This window comes from Pinus tabuliformis, chromosome 5_2 (assembly GCF_031772625.1).
Source record: "Pinus tabuliformis cultivar Carrire ecotype Pingquan chromosome 5_2, CPIR1, whole genome shotgun sequence".
Classification (NCBI taxonomy): domain Eukaryota; kingdom Viridiplantae; phylum Streptophyta; class Pinopsida; order Pinales; family Pinaceae; genus Pinus; species Pinus tabuliformis.
The window spans coordinates 1,118,692,206-1,118,717,105 of record NC_142306.1 but is presented as its reverse complement, the minus strand read 5'-3'; positions in this window follow the sequence as shown (position 1 = coordinate 1,118,717,105).

The window sequence follows — 24,900 nt, the reverse complement described above, 5'->3', positions numbered from 1 at the left end:
CAAAGCTGTCCATACCTTTGATGATTGTGTCCAATTTTTTCTCAAAGGCTGAAGGTTCATCTTTAAAAGTGGTTCTTCTCTCAGCTCTTGCTCTATTTCGCTTGGCAATCAGATTTGCCTCCACACTAACAGCTACATTCTGCATGTCTGCTAAGGTTTGAGGGGCTCTTTCCCTTAACTGATAAGCCATGTCTGAATCAAATCCATCAGGGAATTTGTATAAAGCAAGATCAGGTGGAGGTCTAAGGTTTTGTGGAATAGCGTTGTAAACATTGTTAAACCTGGCACAATAGTCTAAGACAGCTTCTTGAGGGCCTCTTTTGATAGTGTCATACTCGGATAATATGTGCAGAGGGTCCTTCTTCTTCTCCCATCTATTAATAAATGTTTGGTAAAGGGCCTCTGGGTCAGCTATGGAATTTGCAGGAAGAGCTCTAAACCAGGGCCTTACATCTCCTGTTAAACTTTGGACAAAAATATTCATTCTTACACTATCATCATCTATTTCATAACTCTCAAAATAGTCCTGCATTTTCTTGGTATGTTGCAGGGCTGTGCCAGAACTAGTACCTTCAAAATATGTGATTTTGGTTTGATAATCTTGAGGCATAGCCCCTGGATTTGCAGGTAACTTAAAAGGTGCATATTTGTTAGCCATATTTACAGGGATAAGTGGAACGACTGGAACAACTGGAAGAGCTGTAATAATAGTGGTGGTAGTGGTAGTATGCACAGTGAATGGAGGTGTGGAAAAGGTGCTTGGAGAGGTGGATGATGAACAAGGGGAAGTAGGGGTTGAACGAAACAAAACTTTAACAGGGGTTGGAAAACAGCTTGGCTGAACTGTTTCAAGACTAGAATCAGCAAACACTTCTTGTTTTTGTTTACTAAGGTTTCTAGAGATTAAATTGGGATTTTCAAAAACAGCTGGTGGATTTGGTTCTGGATTTGACCTAGTATTATGTGTCTTCTTCTTGGGAGCCAGCTTCTAACTTGTTTTTTGGAATTTTCTGAATAAGCTCCCCAGTGGAGTCGCCAATGATGTTATCACTCAGGTTGTCCCTTGGGTCCTTAAGGGATACGGCCGAGGTAACCACAAACCAATCTTTGGGCTGCAGGTCCTAGCCTACCTACAGTCAGATACAGCTCTCTCTTTAAAATTTAGCTTTGTTTTGGGTTGATTTTAGGCTAGTTATGGTGTACATGGGTTTTGTTTTGATTTTGGTGGGAAGGATGATGTTTTCAAGCAGAGTTGGGATGCATAGAGTGAGAAGTTCAAACCATTGGCATGGAGTCATGGATTAGGGCTTGCTGTTGTGTTTTCTTGGTTACAAGAGGAATACAGGAGCAGGATAGCTACACATAGAACAATATCAGGCTGGAATAAAGATGGAATGAAGGTCAGAGATGAAAGGCAACTAAGAATCTTTCATTAGCTAACAGAGAGGGAAGGTGAATGAAAGTTTGTCTAGGAGCAGTTAAGAATTCCTAAATAACAGTCATATGTGAAAGAAACAGGGTAAACATGATCATTTAAGTATGCATATTCATAACCATTTCTGAAGAAAACATATAGAAATAACAAGAACTGAGCATAGGGTGCAGTCAAGCAAAACCTAAGCTATTCTTCTTTCTTGCTATTTAGATGGTAACACAATGATGGCATAAACATATGTAAACTGTAAACAGAGTTAGGAAAACACTTATTGAGCCATGTAGTAGCACGGGAATTCCACAGTCACTCTTTGGCCATTAAATAACACAACAGACAGTTCTTCATCCAAAGCATTCCAGCAGTCTTTGATTATAGAGCTCTTAAAGTATACAGCGCAAGTCTAGAATGAGGTTTATCAACCAACCAACCCTTTAAACAATGAATTAGGGTGGTTTATATAGAGAAAATATCCAAAAATATCTATTACAGCAGATCTTAAACAGATCTGAGGGAAATGAGTTCTTTAACCTAATCTTGTCCTGAAATTAATGCAAGAAGATATTTATTTGAGTTGAGCTGGAGGCAGCTGCATCAAAATGAGTTAATATGGTGTCCTTGGTGGCTCGGTGCAGTGAGGTGGTTCTACTACTTTTAGGTGGCTTTTATGTGCACTAATCCTGATCCGATGAGCTTTGAATGGCCTTTACTGCTTCTTTGACTTTGATGGAGGCCTTTAATGTTCACCTGCTTTGATATTTCCGATCTGATACTCTTTGCCACTTCACTGATATTATTTAATTGAATCTGGGCTTTATCTTTCCTCTGATACTCTTTAACACTTGAATCGGGCGACTTTCTCTCCCTTGATATGCTTGAAACTCTCAAATCGCCCCCTTTCTGCCCTTTCAAGGCAAAAATTACTGCTGCAAATGCCTTTCGTGGCCTCTAGAATGCTATCGGAGCTGGCCGATTGAATATGAACATACATGAAGAAATCATGTTGCCTCCTGCGAATTTTTGGGTTTTGCAGGTAGCCAAGCCATGAGAAGCCCTCCATTTAGATCAATTTTTCTTAGCGATTCGCGCATCGAAAACTGCCTCTTTTTTTCGTTTCAGGCCTTCTTTGACGCGATTTCGCCCTTTGCGCCTTTTTTTGTGATGACGTCAGCATGACGTCAACGGCGGGTCCCGGTACGGCAGGGTGATGTGGCAGTACGACAGGGTGACGTGGCAGCTGACTGCTTTGACGATGTGGCCCAGGACACGGTGGCAGGGTAGGGATGGAGGCAGATGCAGTGGCAGTGACACGTAGCAGTGGCGGGTTGACGCGGAGGTGAGGTAGCACTGTCGTCAGGGGAGGAGAGACAGAAGGCGGTTTGTGGTTTCATTGGACCGCCTTCTATACGAGGGCGGTATGTGTCAGAGGGGCTCCGATACAATCGCGTGGAGACACGCGTCTTTTGTACAGTGGGGAAACCGCTAGCCTATCGAAGGCTAAGCGTCAGACGTCGGGGCGGCTCCGAAATGCACCTGGGCCATTGGATCTGGGAGGGCGGATCGGAGGGCCGATGGAGCGCGGAGCTGGCGGCAGGTTAGTGTACAGGGGCCTGCCATATATTTGATTTATTTATGTGGCGGGGGGTCAAAACTTTGGGTTTGTGGGTTATGCGCTGGTGGTGTTTAATGCTTATTCAAAAATTTTAACACTAAACTTTAAACGATGAGCGCGAGAGGGTAAAAATGATGAAATGTTATGGGTAAAGGGGTGAGGAAAGAGGTTATTAACTTAACCAAATGTTAAGTTAATCCCAGGATTAGGACGCGGAAGGCTAATGCTAAGCCCCAAATGAACTCAGCATTTCCCCAAACTGATGTTATAGGGCTATAGTGCCAGGGGATGGGAATATGTACATAGGGGAGCTATTTAGTGCTTTTTAGTAAGGGGAAGGGGAAATAAATAGGGATTTATATAATAATGTTAGAAGTTAATATGAAAATGACAAGAAAGCGCTAAGTTTAGAGATCTTAGGCCACTTAAAAGGGAAAAATGACTTATAGAGTGAATAAGAGTACTCGTAAGCAAAGAAAACCTTCACTTACGCCAATGATATGACAAATGATGAAACTTAAGAGATATCAAGCAGATCTTGACCTCTTTGGGGAGGTTAGTGAATGATTTGGGGAATAAGAAGAAGGGAGAGTTAGACATGCCTCGCTTGAGCTCCTCCAAATGAAAAACTGCCTCATAATTGTGATCTGAATAGATATAACACTTGAAAACATGAAATGGATCACATAGCTTGATTTTGCAACCACAAAACTACTTACCCAGCCTACTTACCTAGCATTTTTTCTTCTTTTTGAATGGGTGCACTTAGACTTGCAGACCCTAATTATCTTCTTTTCTTTTGACTGCCCTCCTATCTAAAATCAACCCTTATCTCTTCCAAGGGCCCAGATTAAGCAGTTGGGCTCCTTCATTTCTCTACCTAGCTACTGATCTGCCAAGCTTAAGCTGTTTGGACAGATATTCATTCTCTATCTTCTAAAACAAGCAATTTAAACCTAGGGAAGCCAAGATTAAGCTGTGTCAGGCGGAAAGAGTCGATTATGCGGACACAACCAACCTCCCTAGGAGCCTAAGACTCTCTAGTGACAAACAAGACAAACGAGAGCAATCCTTCTCTAAACATGCATTTACCATACAAGAAATCAAGTGTTTAGATCCTACCTGTAGTCCAACGCTGTTGTAGTAGTCCAGCCTCGCCGATCCGGATGAGCTCCTCCTTCACTTCGAAACCTGCATTCACTAACAATCAAACGATTAAATAGCACTTGATAATCTCATAAAATAAAACACATTTAACATATAGACCAAGGAGTATATGAAACAACTCATAAATAACAAGTTATTGAGAAGAATGGACTCATTTGCATTAATAGGAAACAAAAGGAACAATTACAACCTGAGCCTTGGTGTTGTGCAAGTCCCTCCCAGGGTCCATCAAGAGTTCTCCTTTACTTTGACAAAGCTCACCCACTTCCAAATGGAACAAGTAAGGATGGGAATCTCTCCTCACAAGCTTCTAAATGGGAGTCCTAATTCCTGCAGCATCTACCCTTAGAAATGTTTAGCTTTCAACCTCCCCTCCTTCTGGCCCAATGCCTGTATTTATAGTGCTCAAGAGGAAGTTAATCAGGTCCACCATCAATGGGATAAACCCCTCTTTGGATGGGATAGCTCCCCTCTTGATGGGATAAGTTCCTCTTTGGTAGGGGATACATGAACCATCTGGAGGCACTCAATACACGTCGAACAACCTTCTAGAATGCTCTAGAAATGACCACAAGTAACTTTTTAAAGATGAAACTTGCGCATTTTGACCTTTACAGGGGTACGCACCTGCCCCTTTACATACAGAGCATACAAGTACGCAGTTATTGTGAACATTGGGTGCGTACCCGCAGGCAAGGTTGAGAGAACCTGCGTACCCAGAGATAAATACATTTATAAAGACTTTCTCTCTTTTTTGGAGTTTGACATGGAGAGCAGAGGCTTAAGACTTGCCCAGGAGGTTAGCATGGCTGTTGATAGAGCCATACTAACTGTACATAGCCATGGTGACATTTTTTAGTGTAACAGATTGCCCCCTAAAGTCCGAAGCCTGTAGTAGATTAGGGTTTTGTAAATCTAGGAAGGGTGAAGCGCTTTATCATTTCAAGGATTATCTCGTGGAGAGCCTGGTCAGAACCTGCAATTTTCAACACAAAATACATGTATAAGATTATATCATCGCTGAGGTAGGCATTCCCATACTCAGATCAAAACTTTAACTAACAGACTAACTACTCTGATACAGGAATGATCTTACAGTACATCATAATCATAGACTTGTGTAGACACAGTATGGACGCAGCCATCTGTTTATAATTGGTCTACTATACAATGAACACAAAACTCCTCGCAGCCTGGATGGTGGAAACTAGATCCAGGGTCTTCTTTTCTACTTCCCGAATTGGTACGATTCTAGCCATGCGAATAAATGAGTTGATGTCGAACATGGTAGAAACCACTTGATTACCAGTCGATGATGTAAACTGTTAACAAGTGTGAGAGAGACCACCAGTAATGTTAATGGTTCTCAAAGTACCCAGTACAATCCATGAGATGTGAATGAATGAGTTGATGTCGAACATTTCACGGAATCCTTCGATCGAAAGTCGATGATGTAAACTGACGTCAAAGGCGAGAAACCTGCCATTGATGCATGCAGACTTCAAGGTACTGACGATTTCTAAGTCATCTCTCTAGATAATGTGCTGATGTCGATAGAAAGCGACCCGTTGCAGGCAAGCCCACAACACGAAATCATAGTTCAAGTTGGAGAAAATGTTGCTGTAAGGACTGACTCAGGGATGGTCAAAATGGATGACAAGTATTTTGTAGATGAAAGTTTTGTTTGCAGGCCTCTTGAACACATAACGACACAACAGATGGCTTGGTAACGAATGACTCAAAGTTAATCCCCGGAACCCGGTTAAAGACTTTCAATGTGGTTTGATCAACTGTGAGGCAAAGGATTTCCCAACCCAGGTGAATGAAAAGTGTCGTGTTCAAGAGTGGTAATAAGGTTTCTTCTGAGACAAAGGATAACAAATAGGCTCATTCTTCTCTCTTTTCCCCCACCATTTCTGGCAAGTACCTCTTTATTTTTAACAAGCTTGAGGAGGATAACATATGCTTGATTATAAGCTCATCCTTCGGATGAGTCCAACCTAGTTTTGATTCGAACCCTAGGAAGGAGTGGTTCGTTCCTGTTTGTAATTGAACAGGTCCTTTACTGTGAAATTTTAACGAGCCCAGTATAGGAGAAACTCGGCGTTTTTCAATTTTAGAGAGTCTGAAAAACTTAAGAAGACTCCAGGTTGAACTTTTTCGTAAATTTGTGTCCCCCAAGCCCGAAAAAGTATAAAATAATACCTGGGAGAACCGCTTGATCTTGCGACCAAGGAGTACTTTCATGATTAGTGCCAATGACCTGAAAAGTAAAAAGCGATCAAGGACACGTCGTTTTATTTCCAGTATCGAGTTTGAAACGACAAAAACCCGGCAATCTTTTCCTGTTTTTACGGTCAGAAAAGGGCTATAAGGGGACCGTCTTTTAATTCCATTTTAACGAGTGTAAAAGAAATGCTCGGCAATCTTTTCATGTTTTAGGAGTCAGAAAAGGGCTTAAAAGATGACTCTGATGTTTTGGTTTGTGAAAAATGACAATTTTCCCTCTAAATCCTTTTGTCCTGCACAAAAACAACACATTACTCATACCTGTTTAAGATAGGCAAAAATACATTGAAAAACATCTTCCCATGGTGAAAAATAAACAAACTTAGCATTGATTCATCCAAAAAACCTATAAAAAGACTTTTTACCATGTCATTTTTACCATTTTACTGTTGAGGTTGAGAAAAGGGCTTTTGGCAAGAAACTTCCCGTGGACATTGCGGAGAATCCGACCGTCAGAATCGAGCGCCGTCTCTTTCAGGTATTCCACAACATCCTCCTCTTCAATTTCATCCGATTAAAATTTCATTTTAGGCTTTAGTTTGATTTTTTAGGGGGTTTTAGGTTTTATGGTATGCCTTTCGGGGTACGCAGGTGCCCCATGGGCGACCTGCGTACCCCGACTTTTTCGTATATGGGAAAAAGTCTGGAGTACGCAGCCCACCTTCAGAGAAGCTGCGTACCGCCGCTCTGTACTCTGAACGCGGGGTGCGTACCCCGCGAAAGGCGGATTTTCAAACCCCAAACCCCAAAAATTAACCATTCAAATTTTATTCCATGAATTCTAATCATTGTTTTTTGGTGTGTAGGGCACCCACCATGCTGGATTGGAGGGAAAGAGAACACGAGGACGTTGATTTGGCCGCAATTGGTCATCAACCTTCTATTGATGCGTTAAAAGCATGCGGCCTGTACAAATACTGGGCCATACCTGGCATGAGGGGCCAGGTGCCATTCCTTGAGTGGCTGGTTGAAAGGTGGAACATTCAGGATCAATGCTTCTATATCGGAGAGAACCAGCTCGAGATAGAGCCCTCCGACATATATTTTCTCTCTGGCTTGCCTAATAGGGGCGAGCAACTGACTCTGTCCGGGACTAGGCCGGGTGGCCAATCCCTTACTAGTCTCCGGCTAGAGTGGTGCAACAATCAAAACCATGAGAAGGGGATAGAAATCAAATACATATCCCGACCTGAACTTATGGTGATAGCCTTTACTGTTACCAGACTTTGCGGCGCAGCCGCCTTGCACAATGCCACCGGGTCCCAAATGCGGATGGCGATAGATTGCTACCGAGGCACCATTTTCAACTGGTGCGATGCTGTGTTGGCCAATATGAAGGGCCAACTAACCAGGGCAAAGAACGGACAACTGAAGACCTTTGGATATGGGCCTTTAGTTGTGAGCTTTGCCCTAGAGAGAGTTCCAATGCTGATCCCCCAGCATCTTACTGTTCCAGCCGGGGCTCCTCGGGAGCCTAAGTTGACGAGATGGGTTGCGGTAATGGCCCGGCATCCTGATGAGGGCGCGTCAGTTGTTCGATTTCCTGATGGTTACTTTCACTGGCTAGAGAGCCAGGTCTTTGCTATTCAGGATTTTCCTTATGCCGGAATGGATTTTCGGAATGATCCGGACATGGTTCTTCCACAGGGAGAACAATGGGATGACAGAGGTACTTCATTTTTCACAAGTTTTTAAATTACTTATTATATTTTTTTTTATATATCGCCCCAAAACTGACAGTGGCAAATTTTCAAAATGCAGATGTAGGTCCACGGCGTCCGGCCAATCTCCGGGCTTTTGAGAGAAGAGTACCAGCTGTACCAGCACCAGCCCCACAGGATGCGGCCGCAGAGACCTTAGCCGAGCTGGAACAGGATCTAGAGCGTCTGACGGCGGGTATACCAGAGACTACCATAGATGACATTCCTATTCGACTTCAGCGCTATGTGGTCGCAGTCCCAGGACCTTTCAGAAGGTTCCTGTGTAGGGTAGCGCGGGCAGTGGTCTCGTATAGAGAACACCACCAGTGATTGGCTAGTCACTTTTGTAGACACATATGACATTTTTGGTTTTTTGTACTTATCATTTTTGCCGATCATAAGGTGTTTTTCAACCTATGATCGAAGACGATGTATATTTTTGACACACTCCTATATATATATATATATATATATATATATATATATATATATATATATATTATTACCGGCTTATCTTGTTTAACATGTGTGATGAAATGTTTTTAAATTTACTTGCATGATTATCGCAACAAATGTCTGTCCAACATTCGAGAAGCAATTGCATCTGCTAATGTATTTAGAGACCTTGGAATATGTTGATATTCAATGTAATCAAATTCACGTTCCGAGAGACGCACCCTCAAAAACAATCTTAACAACACAGGATTTCTAATGGCATATACTCTATTAAGCTGTAATACAACGAGTTCAGAATCTAACCTCACTATCAAACGTCGAATTCCAAATGAAATAGATTCGGACAATAATTCAACCACTGCACTGTATTCTGCAATGTTGTTCGTTGTTTGACCGAGGCTCACCCCATGCATAGAAACTAACTCGTCAGAGGGCGAATAGATAACCCAAGCTGCGGAAGAGATATTCCGTGTACTACGACAAGCACCATCGGCAAATCCAATGTACGTTTGGAGAGGCGTCGACATCTGCAATATCAAGAGTAAAACCAAGATAAGCCAGAATAATGACAAAAAACACACTTTCTAAGCTAAGCACACTATCTAAACTAACAAACACACTAGCTAGAAAGAAAACCTAACCTAAAAATTCTCCATACCCACCATTTAAGCATAATACCTCTTTAGGTAAAGTCCATTTCTGGGTTTACCCAAAGAGTCCCCATCAAAATCTACCAGCTCATAGGCCCCTTTTGCTAGCTTTCGCTTTACAATGTAGGGTCCATGCCACATAGGAACGAATTTTCCAGCACCTAGCTTATCGTTAGCTTGATCATATAATAGCACTAGGTCTCCCTCCGAAAAACTTCGAGGGGTCACATTTCTATCATACTGAGCTTTCATTCGCTTCGCGTGAGTCTCGATTGCCAATGCAGCGTCACGTCGAGTCTCATCTAACTGAGCTAAGTATAATAAACGTTTCTCCTCTTTGGAAGTAGCTGGGAGTAATTCGACAGCCATTTGAAGTGATGGGATTTCGCATTCAATGGGTAACACAGCTTCCAAGCCATAAACTAGCTGGAAAGGAGTGAACCCTGTTGAAGTTTTCACTGAAGTTCGGTATGCCCATAGCGCTGAAAATAACATGTTGTGCCAATTCGACCGATGAATACCAATGATTCGTCGGATCATGATAACCAGAACTTTGTTGATAGACTCAACCAAACCGTTAGCTTGCGGATAATAAGGAGTAGAGCTATCGTGGCGCAAACCAAGCTGGCTTGTAAGCTCAGTCATCATGATGTTTCGAAAATGGCTCCCATGGTCAGTGATGATCACTTGCGGGACACCAAACCTAGTTATAATGTGATTGAATACGAAAACTGCAGCTGTTTTGCCGCTTGCGTCGAATGTAGGCATCGCCTCGGCCCATTTAGTAAAATAATCAACCGCGAGGATGATATACGCATGCCCCCCGGCCGAGTGAGGGTTACAAGTAATAAAATCGATACCCCATTTGGCGAAAGGACCAACGGAAATTATAGGATGGAGAGGAGCAGGTGGTGTGCGCATCTTGCGATCAAACACTTGACAGTTGTGGCATTTTCGGACCGCAATGATACAATCTTTAAACATGGATGGCCAGAAATAGCCAGCACGCAACACCTTCTGAGCTGTGGCATACCCAGACATATGACCGCCACACGCTCCAGAGTGACAATCATTCAAAACTCTCTCAGCCTCTTCGTGAGTTAAACAACGTCGAAAAACCAAGTCTGCCCCCCGGCGATAAAGAGTATCTCCAATAATTCTGTATTGCTGGGATTGAAACCAAATTTTTCGACGCTCTGACTTTGAAGCTTCAGGCCGAAAGGTTTGGGTCTGGAGATAGATGATTATATCCCCATACCACGGATCTAAAGTACTGATAAGAAACAAAGATTCGTCCGCAATGGACTCCTCTGCCACAGTTTCTGTGTCAGCACGCGGGAAATCACACATCAATTCCGCAAAAACTAAGGATTTCTTAGACTTGGACTTCTCGAACTCCAAGTCGAACTCTTGCAGGATAACAATCCATTTAGAGTACTTGCCCCCTAGCAGTTGTTTAGTCAAAATATAAATCATAGGGTTGCAATCCGAAATAACTGTAGTTTTACGGAGAAGAATGTAGTGACGAAAACGCTGGACAGCTTGAACGGCTGCCAGGGCCAATTTCTCCACATGCGAATATTTTAGCTCAGTGGGGTTTAACGTCCTACTAAGATAATATATCACATGTTCCGTTCCGAATTCATCTTCTTGGACTAACACCATTCCAATAGTGGAATGCGAAGCTGCGAGGTATAAGAAGTAGTCCTGGTTGTAGTTGGGAGGATGCAACAACGGTGCATGGGTCAACGCGTGCTTAAGTGCATCAAAAGATTGTTGGGCAATCTCATCCCAAGAGAATTGAGCGTTCTGTTTCAACAACCGTGTAAAACCCTTAGTGACCTCGGCGTAGTTTGGAATGAATCGGCGTAAAAAGTTTGCTTTCCCTTGCAAACTTTGGAGTTGGCGCAAACTTGAAGGAGGAGGCAATTTGATGATAGCTTCGACCTTCGAGGGATCGACGCGAATGCCGGCTTTTGAAACAACAAATCCCAGCAATCGACCCGCTTCTATACAGAATACACACTTGTGCGGATTCAACCGAATACGATAATGCCTACACCTCATAAAGATTGCTCGTAAGTGGATAAGGTGATCAGCTCGATGTAAAGAATGAGCAGGCAAATCATCGAGGTACGGTTGCACAATGTGCTTGATGTCATGAAATGCATAAGACATCGCCCGTTGAAAAGTAGCTCCGGCATTCTTAAGCCCAAAAGGTAGTTTGCAGTAAGCAAATGTCCCCCATGGACAAATGAATGCCGTTTTTGGTTGATCGGCAGGTAGAATATTGATTTGATTATAGCCCGAAAAACCATCCATAAAGGAAAACATTTCACTTCCGGCACAATCATCAATTATTTGATCGATATAGGGCGTAGGGTAGTTGTCTTTTGGACAAGCTCGATTTATATCCCTATAGTCGATACAGATTCTTATTGTTCCTTGTTTCTTGTTAACCGGAACAATATTCGATACCCAATCCGTTAACGGGATTGGATAAATGAAACCTGCTTTCAACAGCTTTTCGACTTCTGCTTTAATTGCAGCTGCTTTTCGAGGGTGAATCTGACGCAACCGTTGCCGGACGGGTTTAGCGTCCGGGTAGGTCTTTATTTCATGAACAACAATGGCAGGATCAATTCCTGGCATTTCCTCGTAGGACCAGGCAAACACATCGCGGAATTCTCGGAATAGGGCCTTGTAAGTTTGAATTTCATCTTCTGTACATGAGGCACCTATATGAATGTTTTCCTCAATTCCGGGCTTCACTGAAATGTCAATGGGAATAGTACGAGAAATATTCCCTAAATTCAACTCTGAATCAGGATGTTTCGTTGGATTCTGAGCGTCTTTGACATATTCAGCGGTAAAAATAGATGAAAAATCGTTTTCAAAAGCATCACCCTCAGGTAAAAACGAAGATCTATGATGGAGATCTTCCCATGGTAGATCGTCTACACTTAGGATTTCGCGAAGTTGCTCGTCAGATGACACGACTTCGGGAAACGCTATCCGTTCTGAGGTTGATGTGAAAAGTGATTCCTCACTGACCACATTCATTTGGTCGATTTTGGTTGAACGCGAGTCGGTAAAAGACACGACGGCTTCATAAGCAATTTCATATGGACTCAAAGGCATAGAATCGTCGAATGAGTCTATCTCAGATTCAGATGGGACAATCCAAGGATCATCGTAAATAATGGTGTCTGATGTAATCATATGAATTGATGCAAATGAAGGATTTGCATTGATTGGAGGGAAAGGAAAAGTTCCCAGTAAACCGGAATCTTTAACTAAACCTACGCCAATGTCCCTATAAGGGATTGTCGTTTTACCGACATGCTGGATACTCTCTGAAGAGGCTGGGTCGGATGAAAAGTATGTCAGCTGATCAATTGTCACGATCTTGCCGTTATGTGGAAACTTTATTACTCTGAAGACCGATGAAACGACCGCTGTCATAGCATATGACCAACTTCGACCCAAAAGAAGGTTGTAGTCTAGAGGGGCATCAACCACCTCCACATCCAGACTAACGGTTTTACCTTCCACCCCTATAGGCAATTCCTGTAGAATACCAAACGGACGGAACCCACGGCCATCAAAGGCCTTAAGGATGGTCGGGGATTGGTTCAGCGAAGGAGAACCAAGCGATCTCCAACACTGAATCGACATAATACACGTGGAAGCTCCCTCATCAATTACAGTCCGATGAATAGGCCTGTTTTTGACTATCACTGGAATCTGGAAAGCCATTTGATGGGGTAGGCGCGGCGTACTATTTTCTAGATCGAAGATTATCAGATTCGGGTCCTGAACATCAACAGCTCCGATAGCCGACAAAAGTAATTTTCGTTGTGCTGGGCATGATTGCAGCACTTCTAAAGCCGACATTGCTGAGGGTGAAACAACTAAGTCCTCAACAATGTTGTAATTCTGGGCCGCTCTCACATGTGGATTGAAAGCAGACCTTCGAAGTACACCCTTGGCGGGCGGTTTGATTACTAAGTCCGGGTTAGGTTTTTCGATCTGTAGTGGATCGGAACCAGGAGCTGAGGTTGATGGATTAGAATGAGAAGATTCTGCTTCCTTACCATCAACAGGATTCTTACTACCATAATCTTGCGACCGAGTCGCAATCATCACATGAGACATCATCAAAATGGGTTCTTCACTGGCAGTCGAGGAAGAACCTATCATCTTACTCTCCTGCTTTGGAAATGGATCTTTCAACACAGCAGGAGTGGGAGAACCTTTGACTATTTTCACAACCTCGGCCCGATGGGGGCAATCTCTCGTAAAATGATCCTCTTCACAAATAAGACAAGGATATCGAGGTTTGCGCTTTTCGTCATTGGTTTCCGACTTTTCTGTTTTCTCCTTCGGAGCCTTGTCTGCTTTAGCCTTCTTCTTCCCTTTCTTCTTTCCACCGTTTTTTGATTTGGCCGTAGATGAGTCTACAGCGTGAATATCGGCGGAAAGTTCAGGAGAAGACTCTCCTGTCGGGGAATCAGGCAAGGTGATTATAGGAGTAGTAGAACTCTTGGAAGACTTCTTCTTGCTCTTTGTGTTCACTGTACCAATCATACCATCAGCGGCATGAGATCCCGAAGGAGCAGCAGCGATTTGATTCGATTTTGGAAGATCTGGGATCTTCTCGTGTAACGTACCCGACTGAGTATAAACTAAGTCAAGGTACTGCGCCTGAGCAATGACTTGCTCCTCAGTAACTACTCCGGCCTTAGCTACATCTTCAGTAATCTTCGGTAATAATGATTTAACAAACCATTCAGCTAAGATTTGGTCCGGAATAAAAACTTTCACTAACCTTCTTCGACGTCTCCACTCATGAATGTGATCGGAAATATACGTGGACGTCGATTGTTTTAGTGAAGTTAATAACTCCGTGCCGTTATCGTACCTGACCGGCAACTGAAAGTGAGTTAAGAACGAGGTAGCTAACTGGCTAAAATTGTAAAAAGAGGCCCGTGGTAACTCAATGTACCACTTGGCCGCGAGACCAATGAGTGTACGCTGGAAAAGACGTAAGCGGATCGAATCATCCGAGATAGAATTTGAAGCACACCAGAGGTGGTAAGTCATCACGTGATTGGACGGATCCTCTCCAGACTTACCTTTGAACTTGGGTATATCGCTGGGCAACTTATTTGGCATTGTCGGCCAAAACGGAAGATAATTGATTGGATCGTTCGTTAGGCGCGACAAGTCTGGTAAATCCAAAGTTGCGATAAACGGTAATTGCCGGTTAGATCCCTAAAACTCTGAGTCATGACACCAGCCCCAGGAGGAGGATATCCAGGATAACTTGGAATAGGCATTGCATTCGGGATATTATATCCTCCTGGAAAACCAGGATTAACCGGACCGTACTGGGGTTGCTGAGGTTGTTGATAAGTGTACCCAGGATACGGTTGATACTGGTAAGCCGGCTGCTGGACAGCTTGCCCATATTGGTACTGTCCCTGGTACGGTTGATGAACAAATTGTGGTTGAGTAGTGACAACCGTACTTATACCAGGCTGACCTACAGGCATCTGAACCGTAGTTTGAATCGTAGATCCAGACAAGGGTACAGATGTCTGAGGAGTAGTTACAGAGACAGTAGAAACAGGAGCTGTCGATACTCCAGAAGTAAGTGCGGCAGATGTTGTGGTAGTTGCAGTAGTCGTTTGAGATGGAGTACTAGGTGCAATTGGCGGCTGAGTAACTACCGAGGTTACAGAAGTTTGAACATTTGACTGGACAGGTTGCGGTTGCTGGGGTGGACTAGAAACTACGGGTTGTCCAGTTTGAGGTAACAACTGTATACTTGGCTGCAACACCTGTTGACCTTGTGATGGATCCCACACTATCATTCCGGGGTATTGACCCGTAACAGGTTGAGGATACTGAGATCCGTAACCAGGTTGAGGGTAGGGTTGATAATTGAAAGGCACATTTCCCGTACCTTGAACGTAAGATTGACCTTGAGGTGGTTGATAACCTTGACTCGAGTATTGACCCTGAGGTTGATAACCTTGGGGTAAATACTGATACTGGGGTTGACCTTGACCTTGAGGTTGATACCCTTGAGGTTGATACCCTTGAGGTAAATATTGATACTGAGGTTGACCCTGGGGTACATATTGAGGCTGGGGTTGACCTTGAGGCATGTATTGCACCATAGGTACATACTGACCTTGAGGCTGCCCCCCAGACACAATTTGTGTACCTTGAGGTTGCCCCCCAGGCGTTAATTGAGGCTGCCCCCCAGGCGGTAACTGACCACCTTGAGGTTGAGAACCGGGAATTGAACCTGACATCATATAAATGTCTCCTATACCCAATGGTTGACTACCATTGTTTCCAGCGAATAACCCATGATCAATGGGTTGAGGAGATGCCCCCGCAAAGGTGCCAGACAAAGACTGATACCCAGTGGGAACAGAAGGACCGCCGTGTAAGAATGATTCAGGAGATTGAGTGAACACGGACGACTGACCAGACATATTTACAGGAGTATAAATACCCCCAGGTGGAAAAGGAGTACGAGGTGAAGAAAAACTTAACCCTGAGTTGTCTAAATAGTTAGTTAACGAAAGGTACCAAGTAGTACTCCTAGGAGGACTGTAAAATATGGATTCACGCTCCCTTAGATCAATAGTAATTTGATCTTCAAGGTTAGAGACACCTATTTCTTCCTCTGGAGCAAGTTCTTCAATAGCAATCAAACCAGTAGGAAGATTTTCGGTGATAAGTCGTTCTATTCTTGGTGAATCTGGAACACTAGAAGTTGGAGTAACAGGCTCAGATATTTCAGGTTCCTCACCTAAATCACTAGTAGATGAAAAACTACCAGTAAGCTCGGAAACTGTAACAGCTTCGGGATTATAACCTGTCTCTAGACTTTGGTAATCTGGATGGACTACCAAGGAAGACTCTCCTTCTTCAGGTGAACCTACTCTACTGCCACTAGGAGGAGTTACAAGGACCTTCAATCCTTCGTACTGACCCGGGACGTCTTCAGGAGGTCCACCTCGCGATCTACGGAGTTTCCTCAACAAATCAGTTCCGGTTACAATCTCAGGTGACTTGCCTCGAAGTCTACGGGACTGTCTCGGTAATTCCGCCACAGCTAAAAACTTTTAACTACTACACACGAAAACAAAGTAAAATCTCAAATCAAACCACCTAAAGTCGCTAAAGAACCAAACAAATTTGAATCACACGCCTAAAGAATCTAGGGCGTCAAACCATGCACAAACAGCAGCCTTCCAGACCGAAAACACTAGTTGGAGATGAAACCCAACATTGCCGAATTCAGTACAGAAGTGGAGGGTGGAACAGTTACCCCGGCAACCTGCTTAATGAATAGACCGGCACAAGTTCCTCCACTTTAACCGTCTCGAGTGAAGTGAACCCCCCGGAAAATCCAAGTGAGTCTAGCCGACGTCTGCTCCAGGTACAGTGGGATCTTCCCTCCACCGTCACCTTGGGTAGAATCCTAAGATTATGGCCACTAAGGTTACCAACAGCGGAAAATACACCTGGGGGAACAGTCTAAACTCCGACAGCACGCAAGGGCAGAGTATCAAGCTCAATCCCCTTACCGGCTCCTTGACAACAATCCAAGGTTTACCGATAAGTGACCCCTGGCTCCTCGACAATGGTTAATCTGAGGTTTACCGTTTGTAATACGTGCGTGTCTGGCGTCGTTCCCAACGAGGGAGGATTGATCCCCTCACTGGTTCGGACACGAGCTCGTGCTTCTCCTTTAAGAGGAGCTTTCCCAGAGTATAAATGCAACAGTTGGATTTATCCTACCACAAGATAAGCTACTTGTTTGGTTTTGCTGTCTTGGAGAGTTAATTACTCTCCTACTCCAAGACACTAGCCTAATCTATATTGGTGCTTCAGAGCCCTAGTAAAAGAAAAAGTTACTATGTTGATTTCACTTTAAGCGTTAATTTTTATGGTTTTCTTTAAAGACAAAAGGTAGCGGAAATGAAACCAATGGTGTGTAGACTCGACTCAAACCACTACAAAGATGCACTTAGGATGATTTACACTACTTTTCTTTTTCAATGAAATTCTTAGCTAAGAAAGTTTAGAGAATGCAAATTTAGATAAAAACAACTCTCTTGGCAACGAAAATCAGAGAAATAAAACTCTTTATCTTTCCAAGCATACAAACATGACCACTCATTACGTGCACGAAAAATTCTTTCTCTTTCAAAATACTCCAAAAGCTACTTGAAACAAAACTTTTCAAAGGAGATGTTTTTGTATTTTCCTTATTTAATAAAGCATATAAATCTATTTTAACAAAAAACAATCTCAAAATCTATAAAATCTATGAAAAATTGACTCACAAGCAAATCAAAAGGAAATTTACTCTAAAGCAAACCTAACGAGGCAAAAGCCTACAAGGATGATTCTAGGTTTTTTTACTTGACCACAATCAAGCCAAGGACCAGCTAATGCAGAATCAAAAAACCAGTCAAAACAAAACTCAAATCTTTTTGTTCTTTTTGTAAAATGGAATTCAATACTCAATCAACAAGCACTTCGAAATTCGCCAAAGAGACAACTCAAAGGTAAGTCGCTCTCACAGGTAGACTTTTATGACAGGTCCGACTCCTAAGAAGGCTGACAAAACCAGAGAGATCTAAGGCTTGACAACTTCTACCGCCAAAGTCACTACAGGACCTACTCAAAAATCAAACCCTAGGGCTTAAACTTCTATGAAATCCACTAAAACACTCAATGCTATCAAAACAAGTTCAGTTGAAGATCTTTGACAGGAGACTAATGGATCTGGGCAGTAAAAACTAAGAAAAAGCAAAATCTAAGAGGAAAAATGTAAAAAATGGAAATTTCTTAATTTTTAGCAGGGTACGCAGGCAACCTGTTAAGACAGGTGCGGGCCCGCTCTGTGCACACAGCAACAGTGCATACAAGTACGCACTGTGCAATACTCAGAGGGTGCGTACTACTGGAAAGACCAAGAAAAACTAAATCTAATTTAACCCTAAGCTAGCCCACCCAAATACAAAGTCACACAGCCAAAAACCAGAAAATAAATGACTTTTCTCAGATCAAAGTTGCATACAAAGGAAAAAACTTTCACATCAATGGAGTCCCCAGCGGAGTCGCCATTTTGTCAGGCGGAAAGAGTTGATTATGCGGACACAACCAACCTCCCTAGGAGCCTAAGACTCTCTAGTGACAAACAAGACAAACGAAAGCAATCCTTCTCTAAACATGCATTTACCATACAAGAAATCAAGTGTTTAGATCCTACCTGTAGTCCAACGCTGTTGTAGTAGTCCAGCCTCGCCGATCCGGATGAGCTCCTCCTTCACTTCGAAACCTGCATTCACTAACAATCAAACGATTAAATAGCACTTGATAATCTCATAAAATAAAACACATTTAACATATAGACCAAGGAGTATATGAAACAACTCATAAATAACAAGTTATTGAGAAGAATGGACTCATTTGCATTAATAGGAAACAAAAGGAACAATTACAACCTGAGCCTTGGTGTTGTGCAAGTCCCTCCCAGGGTCCATCAAGAGTTCTCCTTTACTTTGACAAAGCTCACCCACTTCCAAATGGAACAAGTAAGGATGGGAATCTCTCCTCACAAGCTTCTAAATGGGAGTCCTAATTCCTGCAGCATCTACCCTTAGAAATGTTTAGCTTTCAACCTCCCCTCCTTCTGGCCCAATGCTTGTATTTATAGTGCTCAAGAGGAAGTTAATCAGGTCCACCATCAATGGGATAAACCCCTCTTTGGATGGGATAGCTCCCCTCTTGATGGGATAAGTTCCTCTTTGGTAGGGGATACATGAACCATCTGGAGGCGCTCAATACACATCGAACAACCTTCTAGAATGCTCTAGAAATGACCACAAGTAACTTTTTAAAGATGAAACTTGCGCATTTTGACCTTTACAGGGGTACGCACCTGCCCCTTTACATACAGAGCGTACAAGTACACAGTTATTTTGAACATTAGGTGCGTACCTGCAGGCAAGGTTGAGAGAACCTGCGTACCCAGAGATAAATACATTTATAAAGACTTTCTCTCTTTTTTGGAGTTTGACATGGAGAGCAGAGGCTTAAGACTTGCCCAGGAGGTTAGCATGGCTGTTGATAGAGCCATACTAACTGTACATAGCCATGGTGACATTTTTTAGTGTAACAAGCTATTTGGCATTCCCTTAACTGTAAAAACTCTTCAAAAATGGTATGATTCTTCAAAATGGAACTTCTTGGAAATATGGAACCTTGCAGCATGAAAAGATGACATATTTGGCATGTAAAACAGTCAATCATGAAATATGAAACCTATTGCAATAGGAGGCTAATAGGTCCCATGCAGACAAAATCATTAGGAGGTGCAGTGTATTTCCTACTGTTTATTAATGATTGTACGAAGTTTTCTTGGGTGTATTTCTTAAGTAAGAAGAGTCATACATTCGAAGACATCAAACAGTTTAAAAATATGATTGAAAGACAAATAGGGAAACAGATAAAAATTCTCCATTCTAATCAAGGGCGAGAATATAGGAAAGATGAGCTGATCAGATGTTGGAAAGATCATGGAATTTTGCAGTAGTTTACAATACCCCACACTCCACAACAGAATGGAGTAACAGAAAGGAAGAATAGAACTCTAGTGGTATGACAAAATTGATTCATTTTTTCTACAAGCTAGCTATCATAGAAGTAAGAATGACCCTAATCTTTACATCATGAAAGATGAACAAGGGTGCATAGTGCTAATTTCATTATATGTAGATGATTTGATAATTACAGGTGATGTCGTATATCTAATTGATGAAATCAAGCAGCAGATGTCACAGATGTTTGAGATGAAGCATCTCGGTGAACTCAGATATTGTTTAGGTCTCGAGATCTCGAGAGATTCACGTCAAACATTTCTGTCACAAGCAAATTATGTCAAAATCCTATTAGAAAAGTTTAGAATGGATCAGTGTAAGTTTGCACCGGTACCATTGTAGTAGAACATCAAATTGCAGTGTGAGGATGGCTCAAAAGCGGTGGATGCAACACTTTACAGAAAACTGGTTGGGAGTTTAATTTACCTAACCACCACTAGACCTGATTTGGCTTATGCAATTAGCGTGTTAAGCCAATTTATGTCTAAGCCACTTGAAAGCCACTAGAATGCAGTGAAGAATGTTTTGAGGTATCTACAAGGTATTGTAGATTATGGAATTATTTACATTGACTCTTCTGATGTTAGACTGGCGGGATTTGTAGATTCAGATCGGGCAGGAAATGTAAATGATCGTAGATCTATAATATATTATGCATTCAGTATTAGATCTGGGGTGATCACTTGGAGCAACAGGAAACAGAACACAGTCTCCTTGTCCTTAGCAGAAGCAGAGTATCAAGCCATGTGTGTAGCAACGTGTGAGGTGGTTTGGTTGTGGAGACTTCTCCAGGATGTTGGGGAAGAACAGAAAGTCGCAACAGCAATCAGATGTGGCAATCAAAGTTTAATCAAGCTGGCAAACAATCCAGTGTTTCACAAAAACACGAAACATATTGATACTCAATTCCATTTTGTAAGGGAGAAAGTGCAATCTAAAGAAATTCATCTGGAATATTGTAATACATGTGATAATGTTGCAGACATTTTCACTAAGCCTCTTGGAAAAGTAAAGTCTCAAATGTTTATGGAGTTGTTAGGCATACATGTGAACCCATTCTCCATTAAGGGGGAGTGTTGAAGATAATGGAGAATATCCTAGAATAGGTAGAGTTGGTTCACGTAGCCTCATGATAGGAATTAGTTTCTATTTCTGAGGATGTTGTTCTAACTTCCCTAAAACTATATATTCTATTTAATGTGTAATGTTGATAAACAATATAGAGCATTCTGCAGAGTCAGACTTTCTTGGTTCAAACTCTTTTTCTTCTACCAGTAGGTTTTATTTCTTATTACAAACACTGCCATTTTTATCAACAACAGGTTATTTTATAATAATCAAAACAAACCATCAAAACAACATATTCTATAATAATCAAAATAATGGAAGAGCTAAAACATAGTTCATTGATTTGTTATTCTATAGAACCAGCCCTGTTAACCGTCCTAGCAAATACATTGGCTTAATTTTTGACCTCAAAAATCAGTGTCATGGCATAAAATATGTGAGTAGTTGTACTCGCAATTATAGAATGATTATAAAAATTTAGTTTATTGAGGGAGGTGATTGTATGAACGTACCATCTATTGTAAAATTTAATCAAAATATGACATCGAAAAATGAAATTGAACCCTCAATATCTTGCCAAAATATTTAATAAAAATATAACATAGAAAAATGAAATTTAACACATAATATCCTGCCAAAATAAAACAGAACTTGGCTAAAAAACCAATTCATTACATTGAAGGTTTTGAAAGTGGATTTTTCTTGAAAGAAAGGCACTGCCAAATTGCCAATTGAATTTTTCTACTTTGAAAAAAAAATTGAACTTCAAATCTTTTAAAACCAATGATATTAGATATAAACTCCTTGTATAGATAGACACAATTGAAGTAATTGTAAAATGAAATGTTTAAATTTCATGAAACATATATAATACACACAGATTATCAAGTTTCTTGATAGGATAATCAGAGGAGAAATAATAAGTTTTTCTATGGACAATACTTCATATTTGTCGTTGAATTCTAAATAATGTCATATAATTCCAAACCATTTATATGATTAATGAAATCCAATGATTCAAAAAAGGTTTTAAATTAACACATATATTGACTGTAAAACTAATATAGCACATAATACATCCCATCATGCTAACAAAAGAGCCAGGACCTAATGTGACTATAGCATGGAAAATAGTTGTTAAAATTAATATAACATGAACATTAATTGTTAATTTTTTTGGAAAATTTTATGAAAAAGTCAAATTTCAGGGCTAGTCTGCCAAATCAATTAGAATAACATAACATGAGCATAAATTGTTAAAATTCTTGAAAAGTTAATATTACAATTTTTGGAAAATTCTATGAAAAGTCAAATTTCAGGGCTAGTCCCCCAAATCAATTAGAACAAGATGAGCACAAATGGTTAAAATTCTTGAAAAAATCTATGAAAAGTCAAATAACATAATCATTAATTGTTAAAATTCTTGAAAACTTCCTTGAAGAGTGAAATTTCAAATCCAGTTTCCAAATAAATAAGAATAGCATTTCAGAGTCAGTCTCCCAAGATGGCATGAGCATTGAATGTTAAAATTCTTGAAAATTTCTATGAAAAGTCAAATTTCACGGCCAGTGCCCAAATCAATAAGACTAACATGATCATCAAATGTTCATCGTGATAGGTTAACTTTCGTAGAAAATCGATTTCACGGCCAGCGCCCAAATCAATAAGACTAACATGAGAATCAATTGTTCATCGTGAAAGGTTAATTTTCGTAGAAAATCGAGCGTTATTTATAACGATGTCATGCTAATGTTTGAGGCACGCAAGTCTCTTTAATAAGAACTGGAACTCTATTTTTTACAGAATGTCGAACAGAAGCAGAATAGAAGCTGGAATGGGAGAATCATGGTTTTCTGAACAACATTTGGATCATATCTTCAATACTCTGCCACATGTAGATTGGCATACTAATTCTCCATTTACAGCAGTACAACAGTTGAACGTGGATTTGGATACAACTGAATGGTTGTCATGGGATGATTGACTTCCGGCATGCAATGACCGCCATTAATGGAGGCGTTGAGGAATAATGATGATGTTCCTCACTTGAGAATCACAGCAATCAAATGGCTAGACGAGGAGGAGGACGAGTGTCTGCACTATTCTGCACATACCGGAAGAAGGTTGTCGCAGTATGCAACCTCTGCGGGCATCCCATTTTCGTACCAAGAAACGGATTTGAAAGGTCTGAAGGACATCCTACCCTCCCAGGAGGGGTAGATTGTAATAGTGAACTGAATGTGGCAATTGCCTCACATGCTCAATCTCAGAAATAAATCACGCTTACTATGTTGGGAATTTCTGATGATTCCGAACAAAATTCAACAGAGCAGAACAATGCTCTGATACCACTGTTGGGGGTTTTTCTGGTAAAATCCCAAAAACAAACAAACTAAACACAGAGACAGTGCTCTGTTTTTCTGCCACAGGATCTTTTGCACAGGGAAGCTGTTTTGTCTCAGAGAAACAGAGTTTTTCTACACCCCAAAAAAAAACTTTACATACATCAATATGACTTCCTATTACAAAAAAAAGTTCTTCCTCTTAACAGAGGGATTACAAAACTGTTGTTACAAAAAGAGTCTTCCTCACATAGAGGGATTCACCAACTGCTTCAGATGCAGTTCCACAACCATTCAAAAGAGTCTTCCTCTTAACAGAGGGATTCACCTGAGATTGTGCTGAAGAGCACCTTCCTATTGACAGAGGGATTCACCAGTATATGCTGAAAAGCATCTTCCTCTTGACAGAGGGATTCACCATGACACTGTGCTGAAAAGCACCTTCCTCTTTAACAGAGGGATTCACCAAGTCACTGTGCTGAAAAGCACCTTCCTCTTTAACAGAGGGATCCACCAAGAAAACATTTCAACAACAAAATATTACTCTGTTTTCCTCCTGAGATTTTACACTGCTGTGTGTAAAAATCTCATTTACATTTACTACTGTAAAAACAGAGTATTACATTTACTGCTGTAATAAAAAAATATTTACTTACATTTACTGCTGTAAATGTAATTCCTTACATTTCATCACAAAAAAAACTTCTGCTATGATTCTGTTTGCTTCGCTCTGCTGTGCGTGTCTCCTCTCACTTGCTGCGCAACCCTCTTCGCACTTCTGTGCATTTCATTCCATTTTCTTCATTCACTGTCGGGTTCTCTCCATTTACATTCAACCACACAAACATTCACACTCGACTCTGGTTTCCTTTTTTTAGATCCGCACTTGTTGTGCGTTTCATTGCCCATACGTGTGCAGTGAACAATGCCCTCAACTCCTTATGCACTGTTGTGCATGCTTCGTCTCTCATGCTGCCCCTGCTCCCTTTTTTTTATGCACTCCTGTGTGCAAATAAACATAAAACATTACAGCAGCAAGTCCATTTCACCCTTGCACTGCCGTGCAAGCCTCAATGTTCTTCACGCAAAATATGAACATACGCTGCCCCTTATCACTCTACGCACTGTTGTGCGATGCATACTCTCCTTACATCATACACTGGTCAACTCATAACAAAAACATTACCAATACATATGCGTTCCCCTTGTTTTCTCCTTACACTGCTGTGCAACACCAAAGTTTTTATTAAAATCCACACAGACAAAAATAATCCAGCGTATACATATTCATATTGCTGTGCATTGAGATTTTTTTTTATGGGCGCCGCTGCTCGCACATTTTATTTGATAGTCAACCATACGTAAAAAGAGGAGCACAATAAAACCTTTTTGTTTTTACCTGCCATACTTCTGTAAAAATAAAAACTTCACCAACATTTACGAATGCCATTTAATTCTCAGCATGGCGGTCAATTAATTTAGTCGGC